This window comes from Aquarana catesbeiana, linkage group LG08 (genome assembly GCF_042186555.1).
Source record: "Aquarana catesbeiana isolate 2022-GZ linkage group LG08, ASM4218655v1, whole genome shotgun sequence".
Classification (NCBI taxonomy): domain Eukaryota; kingdom Metazoa; phylum Chordata; class Amphibia; order Anura; family Ranidae; genus Aquarana; species Aquarana catesbeiana.
Genome location: NC_133331.1, coordinates 71,129,984 through 71,143,914, shown reverse-complemented (window position 1 = coordinate 71,143,914; position 13,931 = coordinate 71,129,984).

The window sequence follows — 13,931 nt, the reverse complement described above, 5'->3', positions numbered from 1 at the left end:
TTTAATAAGGGGATGTAATTCTCACGGAATAATGACCCTGGGTTAGGTGTGAGAAAGAGTCCTAAATATTTCAGTTTATGAGGTTGCCAAGAGAAGGGGAAGGAGAGTTTCAGGAGGGAGACCGTTTTGTAATATTAAATATTAAGAATTTCGGATTTAGATAAATTGATTTTGAAGTTGGACAGACATCTGAAGGTTTCAAAAGCTGACGTGAGATTAGGTAGAGTAACATTAGGCTGTTGGACATAGAACAATATGTCATCAGCATAAGCAGTGTACTTATGTTCATAGGTCCCACCTTTGATCCCATGGATATTAGTGTTATGTCGTACTGTCACGAGAAAGGGTTCTAAGAAAAGGGCAAAAAGAATTGGTGAAAGGGGGCAGCCCTGTCTAGTGCCATTTTATAAGGTAAAGGCATCACTTAGAGTACTGTTGATGAGTAGTTGGGCCATGGGGGAATTATAATGCACAGAGATCCTGCTTAACATGCTAGGGCTTATACCCAGAAAAGATAAGGTTGTCATCAGATATTCCCAGTCCATCCTATCAAAAGCTTTTTTAGCATCAGTGGAGAGTAAAAGGGTGGACAGGGAAGATCTACATACAGCACATGTGATATTAGGGATAGGGTACGTGAAGAGTTATCATGAGCTTCTCTACCAGGCATGAAACCTGTTTGGAATCAGAGGGTGTCCTAATTTTAGCTCTAAATGTTGCAGATTTTTTTCTGCTGTAGTGATTGTGCTAAATAACGGCTGGGTTTGTCACCCCATTCATAAATGTGTTGCGATATTTAGCTGAATTGTTTCTTCTGTTCTGAATGATAAAGGTATTTTAACTCTTCTCATTTTTGAGTTAGGGAATGCAATAGGGTCTGGGATTGTAGGCTTTTATAATTATTTTCTAGGGCAGTGATCTCTTGAAGGAGCACCGACTTGAGATGGATGTGTTCCCTCTTCTTCCATGCACCTAACACGATAAGCTTCCCTCGAATGTGAGCCTTATATGCCCCCCCCCAAAGCACGGCAGGTGTAACCTCTGGAATTTTATTTTATTTTAAGTAAAGGGAAAGATCAACCACAATTTGTGCTTTATCCACAGAATCTGATAGAAGGGAATCATTCAATCTCCAATTACTAGCTTTAAGAGGGGGTGAGGGAACTTTAGAGCAGAGACAAATCGGGGCATGGTCTGAAATCGTTAAAACCTCAATTTTGGACTGAAGAATACGTTCTAAGTGATGGTGGTCAATAAATATGTAGTCAATCCTGGAGTAGGATTGGCGAAGATGTGAGTAATATGAATAATCCCTTTCTTTTGGGTGCATAATAAGCCATGTATCCGTAAGTTGTGTGTCATGTAGGCGTTTGCGGATAAATGTTAGGTGTTTATGAGAGAAGGAAGATGTGCCTTGGGATGTGTCAATTTTAGGTTCCAGAGGGGTATTGAAGTCCCCTGCGAGGATAATATATCCATGCGCAAAGTCTTTCACTTTGGATGAAATGCCTGATCATGGTTGGGAGCATATACTGTATGTTTGCTAGCGTACACAGTAAATTACCCAGAGTGCCTTTTAGGAGTATATATCTTCCACAATCATCTACCAAAGAGGTCTCGCATGTAAAAGAAGTTCCCTTGTGAAAGCCAATGGCAACACCTTTCACTTTACTCACATCCAAAAGACCATAGTTCCAAGTCGGGAAAGTAGGCGAAAAAAGCTTTACTGGGGTGGTGTGGGTGATGTGGGTTTCTTGTAAAAAGACTATGTCTCCTTGAAGACGCTTAAGTTCTCTAAATAAATTGTGTCTCTTTCCGGAGGCATGTAAACCCCTAACATTAAGGGAGATCAGATTAACTGTCACCATTGAGTTCACAGAGGGATATCTTAAACAGCAAAAAACACAAACATTCAATTGTGAGGCAGGAGAAGGGCAGAGAAGGGAGGGTCAGTAAAGGGGAGGCAAGGGGAGGAAGACAGGGAAGAGAGAAAACAAGAAGAAAATGAGCTAAGGAATGTATGTATCTTGCAAAAATAACCAAAATATGCACGCAAAGCCTTACAGTGTGAGTACAGGAGGCCAGCGCGTCTCAAGACACTGAAGTGTAACACCCGAAAATGGGGCAAGATGAAGAGACAAATACTATTTAAAGGAACAAAAACATAATCAAAGATTTACAACCCATTATAACAGAGGATGAAACTCTGAAAGGAATATTCCAACAACCCCCATTATTGGCTTTCAGACAACCACCCAACCTCAGACACAAACTAATCAGCAGGAAACTTCACTCTGATTATGAAGTCACAAATAATGGTAGCAAACCCTGCAATAAAAAATGCTGCAAACTATGCAACCAGATAAATCTATCCAAAAGTGTTACACACACAAATGGGACCTTCAATATCATGGGATCTTACAGCTGTACCTCAAGTAATGTTGTGTACCTCATCCAATGCAAAAGGTGCAGCAAAGGATCTTATGTTGGTGAAACAGGACAGAAGTTGCAAGCGAGGATGAATTTGCACAGACATACCATCAAAGAACATAAAGAAGACAGTTTATGCACACCTGTGGGACATAATTTCTCACAATCGGACCACACTATAGAAGACCTCAATGTCTTAGTTCTTAAAGGGAATTTCAGAACTATCCAGGAAAGGAAAATGTTTGAACTAAGAATGATACTTCTTTTTGACACGAAGAATAATGGCCTGAATTTAGATATTGGTTTCCTTACACATTATGCTAAAGTTTTACGACCGCTCTGTGACTAGTATCCCCCCCCCATGCATTCCCCCCTAGCTCTCCCTCTGTCTTATCTCACTAACTCTGCTGCTATCTTTATTACCATTGATTTGTATGTGTTTGGTTTTCTCTTTTTTTTTTTTTTTTCTTCTTCTTTAACATTCTGCTTAAAAATTTGTGAATCAGTACTGCTTGGACCTTGAAGAAGGGGACATACCCCGAAAGCTTGTCCTGAAAAATTGTATGTTAGTGAAAATAAAAAAAGTATCACGGACAGTACTCAATTTTCTCTGTCATTTAAAGGAACAGAAAGCCAGACATGGATATGGAGACAAAAGAAGGAGGAAAGAAGAGACAGTCAATCGGAGCTCTTCAGGTGACAGAGGGAAATGTTGTCCAGACTCATTTGTAAAAATTACTCACATCCCACTCAAAATTGAGTCCCTGGGGAATACGAGTCTGGAGATGGAAAATCAAAACACTTCCCTCTGACACAGCAACCAGAAGGCATCACACCCTCTTTTAGGAGCCCTAATCTTGTCGATAACTTGGACCCTCAAGGCCGCCTCCCCACCATGTCATGTTTTAAAATGTTTTGCCACATTTGTGGATAGATTCTTTTCCATACTACGTAGATGTCCCTGGAAGTGCTCACGGAGACGCCTCATTGTCCTACCAATCTATTGGGCTTGACATATACTACAAGTAATCAGATATATTATATGACTTGTATTGAAATTAAGGAAAGAACAGGTTTCAAATTCCTTCTGGTTTGTGGTTGAACAGAACTTATTTTCACATAAGGTGGGGATCCTAGGCTTTTGTTCCTGCTGGGGTTGAGCGATGGTGAATACAGCTGACAATTCCTGGATGGTCACCTTCTCCGTGGCACTTCAGGCCCATGGGGTATTCTGGTATGAATGGAAGAAACGGGTACTCATAGTGAAGTTTCGTAAAAAGTATCCAAATTTATTGTATAAGATAAAACGTCCTATGACGAAACGCATAAGTCAGAGCCTAGTACACAGCCACGTCACTTTCAGTTTGCGGCGTTTGGACCGGTGGAACGCACACTGAACAGGAACTTTCTGTACTGTGTTATGGGAAACATTTTTCCAGCAACTGGCTTTGCTGCACTGGTTGTATTTTATTTTTATCTTATACAATAAATTTGGATACTTTTTATGGAACTTGAATGGAACTATGAGTACCTGTCTCTTCCATTCATACGAGGATACCTCGTGGGCCTGAAGTTCCACGGAGAAGGCGACCATCCAGGAATTGTCTGGGACATTCTATGGTTGGATCCAGTAAGGAGGAAAACAGCTTCAGCTAAATCCCAACCTTATGCGGTTCACCCCTGCAGGGGTATGAGAATCTGGTGAGTGGGGAACCGAAGGGGGAGGACGAACCTCACCTCATGCTGTTTACAAAGGAATTTGCACAAGTCACGTTGGACTAGCACAATAGATCGAATTTATATTATTTATGATTGGTCTGTACAAAAGACTTTATTTAACTAACTTATTCATGAACTCACAAGATATTTAAGTTTATTTTCAGTTTATTTTCTAATACTTAATGAACTTTTGAATGTTACATGCACCTTTATATATGTGTGGAGGTTAAAGTTATCATATAAATGAGCACTTTAACACAGGTTTTTTTAAGAGTAATTTGCACAAACAATTCCGATTTTTTCCCTCCCTTGGTATCAAAGGGGATAGACAGTGTCACGTAATATCACATATAATTTAGTCTCAGTTTGCACCACATAGTGGTCCAACTAGCACTTGCACTTTTAACTGTAAGTCATCACTGGAGGTCACTGGAGGACAGTTCACCCGCAATAGAGACAGAAATTGTTATGCTGGTGGTATAGACGTACTTCAGGAGACAGAGGGGGGCATACTATGCCAAGCTGCATGGCCTCCAGTGCTTCGGCTGCAGTATTGACTGAAACAGGTTGGCAAGGAGCAGGGCTGGTAGGAGTGGGACAGGTGGGAGCTGGGACTCGAGGCAATACCCAAACTGGATGCTGCTGCTGGACAGATCTTTCTGATCATCACTCACCTAGCCGGTGGTCATTCTGGATGGCCAGTGTAATAAGGGCCTCCAGGGTGCTTGGAACACCCATGCGTGCCAGTTCATCCTTCAGGCTCCCTGAAAGTCCAAGACGGAACTGGTATCGCAGTGCTGTCTCGTTCCACTGTGTATCTGCACTCCAGTGCCTGAAGTCCATGACATAGTCCTTGGCTGTCCTACGGCCTTGCTGGAGTGCATGAAGGGCAGCCTCTGCAGTGGAAGTCCACTGCGGATCATCATAGATTCTCGCCATGGCGTCAAGGAAGGCGGACATAGACTGTAGCACTGCGTCATTCCTCTCCAGCAACTGGTGGGCCCAGGACTGGGGCTCTCCCTGTAGTAAGGAGATGATAAATGCCACTTTAGTGGACTCCAATGAAAATGTTTGTGGATGCAAGGCAAAGTATAACATGCATTTTAGAACACACAAAATTTCCCCTGGTCCCCCGAAAACCTCTCTGGTGCTGAAACTCTGGGTTCAGGGGGTGGCTTCATGACTGATGGCACTGGAGGGCACAGTAGTAGTCGCTGTGGTGCGTGTAGGTGCCGATAGGGCCTGTACTTGCTGGTCCAGCTGCTTGTAGCCATCTTGCAGGGATTGAACAGCTTGGGTCAGGGCAGTGAGATGCTGGCAGATGTCATCACCATGGCTGTCTGATACTGTCAGTTACCTGATGGGTGAGCCTGCATGTAGCAGGAAGGCCTTGCATACAACCCCAGCTCAAGGACCACCAATGTTATGAACAGTGGCCACAAGAGCCGAGTGGTGTAAGAGTGCCTGGATCGTCTCTTGTGCAGCTGATGAATTCCCAGTGTAGATCATCAGGTAACAGCAGGTGTAGTCAGCTCAGCAGACAGGAAGCAGGAAACAGGAAGCTGGAAGATGCAGAGTTGTGGAGACACTGGATGAGTGGTTAGACAAGCTGGGTTCAGTATCAGATAATCAATCAGACACAAGTGGCATTCAGAGAATGGTTAGTATACAGGCAAAGGTTCGGCAACAGGATATCAGTCAATGTACAGATAAGCGTATTCACAAGGCAAGCCAGGGTCAGGATAACAAGCCTGGTCAAAACAGGAAACAGATCAGATCTAGGGAACAGGTAGACAAAGGAAAATGTATGAGCTTCAGATCACACAGCAAAGTCTCTGTGCAGCTGAGGTGTTTAAATAAGGCAGTTCACCAATCACTGCAATTACTCTGCACCATTGTTAACCCTTAGGTGACCCTGCGCCGGGTGGCAGATCCATGACATCACCACTACTTTTACGTCTAGCTGTGGACAGAGCCCTGTCCAACATCCATCTGGGATATCCCTGATCCAAGAACCTCCTATATAGGGACATAGCTTCCTGCTTAAAACATTGATCGTCACTGCAAATGCGTTTACCCACAGGAACTGACCCACTGGGATATCTTTAATCATGTGCCTCAGACAGGGGCTTTCTATATTATGTGGAAGATACCCTCCCATCGATTCCAGTCAGGCGAACATCCAGATAGCACACCTCTTTGCTGTCTGCATGTCCAGTAAAGGAAAGACCATGAATAAGCACTTTTGAAAGTGTGAAACGCATCAGCTCCTGTGATCCGTTGTTTGCTGTGGATTGTGCTTTTTGGATTATTACCTCCTTTTTTTAAATAAATGCATTTAATTTTGAGTGTGGCTGTCCAGAATCTTCCCTTCATCCAATTACCTATGCTTAGCCAGCACCTGCTGTTCCTGTTCTGAGGAGAGCTACATTTCCAGACACCCTTCCTAGAGCGGCATCTCTCTTCCCCCAGCAGCCAAATTGTACCCAAGTCAATCCATCGATTGACTTGGGTACAATTAGCATGTCCGATTGTTAGCATGAAATTATTGCCAGTGCATATAGCCACTAGCAATAATCACTGTATTCTCTTGGCAGGGACAGCTCCCCCCCCCTCCTGCCATAAAAACACAATAGTTCCAAGGGAGGGATTCCCCCATCAACACAGTGTTTTTTCATCTATGGCTTGCCTAACTAAAACTGTCCCCTCCCAGCTCATGAAGGATCCAGTGCTAGTTTTCCTTTTGACTTGGTTAAATTGATGATAGGCAACTCCTATCCTCATATTGATTAGTGGTTCCAAATTAATAATAACTACTACAGTAGGGAACAGACACAAAAGATACGCTCAGCATCTTTCCAAATAACTGTTCTGCTTTATTATGACGCAATTGAAGGATTTTATACACATGATTACGTAGGTATCACATTAATACTACAATTGTACGTTTATGGTAACAAGGGGCGTAACATAGGCAGGATAATAGTAATCAGGACTCGAAAGAATGTAAACATGTACTGAAAACATTATTAATGCTGTGTGCACAGTGAGGGCAGTGTGCAATACATACAAAATAGAATACAATTGTATACAGAACTTACAAATTTCCATTACAGTCTCTCTTTTGATCAATATTTTGATCACAAACCATACCTGCTATCACCTTTAACCTGGAACCTCCACACGCTTAGATGGAGGTAGTCCTGGCCAAAGAGGAAAAAAAACTCCATTGTGGAGAAAATAATAGCTGAACAACTTTTTCATTACAAAATGACTTTTCATTGTGAAAAACAAATGATTGATAAGACATATTTACAGAGTACTGGCTGTACACTCCTGAGGCCAGAATGGCCTTCTAGCTGAATTGTGGGCATGCTGACTTATCAGCATATGTAAACACAGACAATTCTACATAAAATGGAAGACGTACAAAAGACAAAATATGGATTCAACATGGCTAAACTACTTTTCAAATATATATATCCCTTACAATTAAAGTAATTGAATCAAAAAGTACCCTAGACTGTGATCACAAAAGGGAATCAAATCAAACACAGAGATTTCTTTAATTTAGTCATTTTTGCAGTGTCTGGCGTGGATCCAGGTGACTTTTCCTTCAAGTTTTGCAAAAACTGTACATGAAATAAATGCTGTATTGAGTCTCCAAACATTTCCTTATATATAAATGTCTCTTAACAATCCACAAGTAACCTGGCTTTAGTTTTAGATCCTTCCAAACTTTTAGGATCTGGAATTGGGGAGAAAACACATAAATGAGTTTGTCAAAAACCTTAAAAGATCAGCAACATTCTTTGTAAGATCCGAATGGAGGAGTTCAGTTGCTGGGAGAAAATATAAGCAAGTGAGTCACACACTCCCAAACAAAATCCCATAGGGAGAGAGTCCAACATTCCCCTTAGGGGCTTGATAAAATATAAGAAAACATTCAGGCAAAAGTTTTCTAGTTTCTTACTCTACTGTGTCTGGTACATTGTAGACAGTAGGGGGTGTAAAAATAAAACCTCAAAACTTCTAGTAAGGACGTAAGGACTCCCCTATAAAAATGATTTCCTCTGTTGCTCTCTGTACTTTCTGCACTCTATATTTACAAACTACTTCTGATAACACTTTTTACCGTGGCCTTTGCAGTAGCATTTGCCACTGGACATCCAGAAAACATGTCCATACAGACAAAATGCATACTCGTAAGATCCTGACTTGGGCATCTGGATATATGTTTTTGTAATCTCTGGAAGGGATGTTTAGCTTTTGGTAACACCTTTGGTAACAGGTAAAACAAGAAGTGGTATGTTATAAAAACAACTGTGGAGAACCCTGGCTCAATCCCATGCTCATTTACTAAATCAGCCATAACTGCTTGTGACTGATGACACGGTCCACGTGTCAAGCTGGAGGGAAAAGAGTGGCTGGCAGACATAAATGATCACCTTTTCCAAAGTCCTGTTTCATAAGAAGTGTGGACCACTTGTTCTCGTTCTGGGGTCCTTAAAGTTGAATTATTAATCCCAGCTATACTGGGCCAGAACTAGGGTGGAATCTATGAGTTGCACAGACCCATCAAGTGTCCGGGGCTGTAAATGCAGCATCCTTAGTCACCAGGTCTGCTTCCATGTGTGAAAGTTAATATGGCTACCTCATCAAGAACCTGGAAGGTTGAAAACAGCCAATCAAATTAACTCGGCATGCTTGATTGGTTTACCTGCCAAAGTAAAAACAAACTTCTGGACCTTCAAATGGAACCAAAAGCTCTCTATATCTCGACTATCTATATAAATATACACTCTTTTTATAGCTCACAGGCTTTGCTAAAACATGGAGCTCTGCTTCTTGAGCTGGGGAAAAAAGGATCCAATGACTTTGAATACAGAGTATCCTTCTGGGTGATAAACTGCATACTCAAATCTACAAAAGTTTAATATCTGGGTCTTCAGGGAGTGTGTCCTGCACTGGGCTCACAGCAGCTGATTCCTTTTGAATAAATGTACGCGTTTTTCATTGTTAGATTTGTACATAAACAAACTCATATTTTAAAACTTTCATTAGACAAACATTTAGTTAGCTGTATATTTGCTGCGCAGAATGTCGGACCATTAAAAATAAAATGTTTGACCAAAACAATATCTAACTTTGTCTAATAGCACCCTTGCATAAAGCTACAGCTCTGATATATCGGGATGAACCCTTTATTACTGGGTTCAGCTTGCATAAATATATTACAATGGCTTGTTTTCTATCACGCTGTTTGTATAAGAACTCCAGGTTCATGTTTCAAAAGACAACTTTTTCCTGGCAATATTATAATAAATGATAACAATACCCTGCGATCATGGAGAGATGCCCATAAATCCAAAATATTCTTCTGCTTATACCACTGTACTTACAAGGAAAAGGGGCACATCATTTCACAATCCACACATTCTGCTTTGGATTTCAAAAATAAAAATAAATAAAACAAAAGGACCAACAATCTGTATGATGGACCAGAAAGCATCAAAAACTAAAAAACAACTGGCTGCAGGTGGCATCTATCCTAACAGGGTGTGTGGACTTGTTGTGATGGGTCTGTTATATTTAAATTTTATTTATTATAACTTTCACATCATGGACCGCACATCAAGTTATTATCATGAACCTTAAAATTTCATTTTTGTAGAAAAACTTCTTATGTATCCCATCCATCTTGGCTTTGTTAAATATTATGGCACCTGTATTCCAAATAAGAACCTCATCTTAATCTTTTTTTCTCTCAATAAGGGCTTATTGTATAAATGTAAAATTACAAAATTGTTATCATAATCTAAACTAATCCCATTTTTACAAATTTCCCCAATAACCTGGACTTCATCTCCAACCAAAGGTTGTCTAAACCAGTTTCAATATATCTATATTATTAATAAAATTGTTAAACTCATATTAGAAATTAATACTCATTATTACTTAATTTTACTTAATTTCCCTTTTTTAAATGCACTGTTTCCACTATCAAAGGATATTCAATTTGTGTAATACACAGTTAAATGTAACCTTCATTTTACCATGTTTGGAAATCAGATTAAAAACAATTGTGATCACATTGTTTATCATTAGATTTGTTAAACCCGGCACATTTTGTAATTAATGTTTTAGCCAGCTTATTACTGACCTCTCATCCCAGCCACATTCTTTCTTGAGAGCACAAAGGAGGGGGTCACATCTGCGTATATGACACACACAAGCGATAGAACTAAAACTCCCAGCATTCACACATACACGAATATATCTCTCTTAAATCGCTTACTTTTTCCCATTTGTACACTACACATGCATATCATTCTCTCACTTTCTTTTATTTTGTTCAGATATCCTTTATATCTAGCTTCTATGATCAGACGGGCAGCCAGAGTGCTCATCCCATCTTCCCTCTCTGACAACATATAAAGTATTCTGTTTTAATTCTTATTTCTCTGTTTCTGACTTTACTAGTTGTAGTATCTGACCCCAAATTCATCCCACAACTTAACATGAAAATGTCCTTTTCTGTCTAGTGTTAATTGTCACCCTTGATCCATCCTGCTCACATAGATAGCTGTTTCTCTATCTGTTTACTCTGCATGATTCTTAGTCCCTGTGGACCTTGGTAACCCAGTTACCCATTGTGGATCCCTGTCCACTTTAACCATTAATCTAGGGGCTCAGTATAGGCGGAACCGCACCTTCGGTTCATATATATAGCGCTCCACTTGCGCTGGGCATTTTTGAGGGTCTTTTACCCTTCATTCCCTTACTTAATTCAATGTCCATAATGACTGGCCAGTCTTCTCTACGTGTGCCTATACCCTCTTGCCTCTAAACTACTTTATCTAGCAGATGTACGACATATACCTGTGAACTATTCTTCCCTTTCTTATCTATAACACTCCGATGGACAATAGACAGGGACAACATAACATATAACCACCAATTAAACCAGTTTGATTAAGGGGAGTAAAATAGGTACCCTTTGTCCCAAAAATGCCTTACCGATCAAGGAAGTCTGATAACTCAAATGTAAGCAAAAGGCTTACCACAGCTGGCTGATTATCAGAAATTCCCGGATCGTCTCAAGCTCCTCGTTTCGGATACTCAGGGTCACCTGGAAACCCCTCGTAGGCAAAGCTCGCCATCCTGACTTGGTTAAATTGATGATAGGCAACTCCTATCCTCATAATGATTAGTGGTTCCAAATTAATAATAACTACTGCAGTAGGGAACAGACACAAAAGATACGCTCAGCATCTTTCCAAATAACTTTTCTGCTTTATTATGACGCAATTGAAGGATTTTATACACATGATTACGTAGGTATCACATTAATATTACAATTGTATGTTTATGGTAACAAGGGGAGTTACATAGGCAGGCTAATTCTAATCAGGACTCAAAAGAATGTAAACATGTACTGAAAACATTATTAGTGCTGTGTGCACAGTGAGGGCAGTGTGCAATACATACAAAATAGAATACAATTATATATGGAACTTACAAATTTCCATTACACTTTCTAGGGAATGGGATAATCCAGAGTAATATCTATATTACCCAAGATCAGCCTCCCATTTGGTCCTATTCCCTCTGTTGCCAAAATGGGATTGGGCACTCCCTCTAGCAGCCTCCCTAATGACATAGCCACTGGTCATTAGGTTGGACCTGCAGTGTACATGATGACCTCAGTAGGAGGGGCAGTGACAAGGCTGGTCAGAGAACTGGCAAGAAGAGAGGTTTTGGACAACTGGTCACCACACCCATAACCTCATGGAAGAAGATTTCAGGACTCTGGATTAAGTCAAACATTATTTTGTGTTATCCCAACCCTTTGAAAAAAAAAAAAAAAAACTAGCTCCTTAATTGCTGACGGATAGAGACATGCTTAATTAATTCTTAACTGCCCAGAGTTAGGATTTATGGTATTTGTTCCTCAAACAAATCATTTTGCCTACATTTTCTAATCTTGGCAAATTTACCTGAGATGCTTAGCCTCATTTATTATCAGTAATAGATAATTTTACAGTGATTTTGACTTACTTCCACTGATAAGGGTATTGCCCCATCCGGAGATCACACAGCTTGTGCCGGCAGCAGCGAAGCCACTGAGCTGAGGCACGGTTTTGATGTAGGAGTTGAGGGTGGCGGGAGAGGCCAGCTTGACCAACATGATGTCATTTTCCAGGGTTCTGGAGTTGTATGCGGCATTTTTGATGACCTTGGCAGAGTTGACTGCTCTGTGCCCTCAGAGACAGCGATGTTATGCTCTCCAAGTCTGACCTGCATGCTCCTGTATAGAGACAAATTTAATGAAATCAGTATACAGTATATCTTAATCAAAGGAATTCTGGAGAGAAGCCAGTTAATTTGTTTCAAACTGAGCAGCAGTGTAGGTTCGCTTAGTATGGAACGTTTACCAATAGTGGTTGGTACACTCACCTTCAGTTCCAGGAGATAAGTATAGTCATTTTGGGTACTGAGAACATTGAATTTTGGTTGGTATAGAGCAGGGAAGTGTCAGGGCTGGCTCAGCCCTTCCTTCTCTGAGCTGGCCGCTTAGCTGTCGGCTAATTGCCAGCTCTCATCTCTCTCCACAGTTAACCAGCTGTTGTGGATCTGCTCGTCAGTCCCGCCTACTTAAAGATCTCCAGCTCACTTTATTCCTGCCTTTGCCTTGTTTACATCACAAGAAACCATCTCCTGCGTTCCTGTTTAAAGACTGGCTTTGCTGACGTCCCTTCTGGCTCCTTATCCTGCTTGCTATTCCTCTACTTGGATCCCTGACTTCTGGCCTGGCTGATTACCCGATCTGATTACTGAACTCTGGCTTGGCTGATTACCCAATCTGGTTACTGAACTCTGGCTTGGCTGACTATCCAATCCGGTTACTGGACTCTGGCTATGCTTTGACTACGCTTTCTCTATTTACCTTTTTATTTTTATTAATAAACAAGTGTGATTTTACTGTACTTCTTTCTCAGTCTGGTTCATGGTTTCTGACACCTCCTCTGCGGCTTCCCCCTTTCTCCTGGCCAATAAGGTCACTTTTCCTCTCGGCTAATCCGGCCAATAGTAAATATGAATTTGCTATTGTCACACAACTGGGTGGGCTCAGTGCGCAGTGATCTGCACCCTGAGCCCACCCTTTTTTAAGCCAATTAGAGCCTCGGGCTCTAATGATGTGCTTCACAAAAACAATTGAAATATATGCGTCTGGCACCCTGCATGTAGATTAGAGGCAGGGAGCATTGGTTAGGGGGGCAGTGCCTCTGCGACCCTAGTGGAGCAGCCGACACTGGGTCCAGGTGCTTTATACCCCTTTATTCTGTCTAAATATTTCTCGACTTTATCACTTTTGAGCCATTGTGAATCATTTGGGGCTGTGTCAATACCATTCCCAATATGGACATGAGCTCCCCCATACTCCTTTGTATACACAGAGCTGAAGAAAGTATTTAATCAATTTGCCTTCTCTTGGTCCCCAGTCACCCACTCCAGATTATTTTGTAAAGGGCCTACATGCTCAGACCTGATCTTTTTACTTTTAATATATATGAAGAATTTTTGGGGGTCTGTCCTGCTATCTCTTGAATTTTTGCATCCTTGACTTCCTTTTTACATATTCTGTTATTCTGTTATATTCTTTGTTACGTTTAAATGATGATAGTGTTCCTTCATTTTTACATTTTTTAAAAGCTAATTGCTTATTATTTATCATTTTTTTAACTTTGCCGGTGAGCCACATTATTTTATTTTCATTG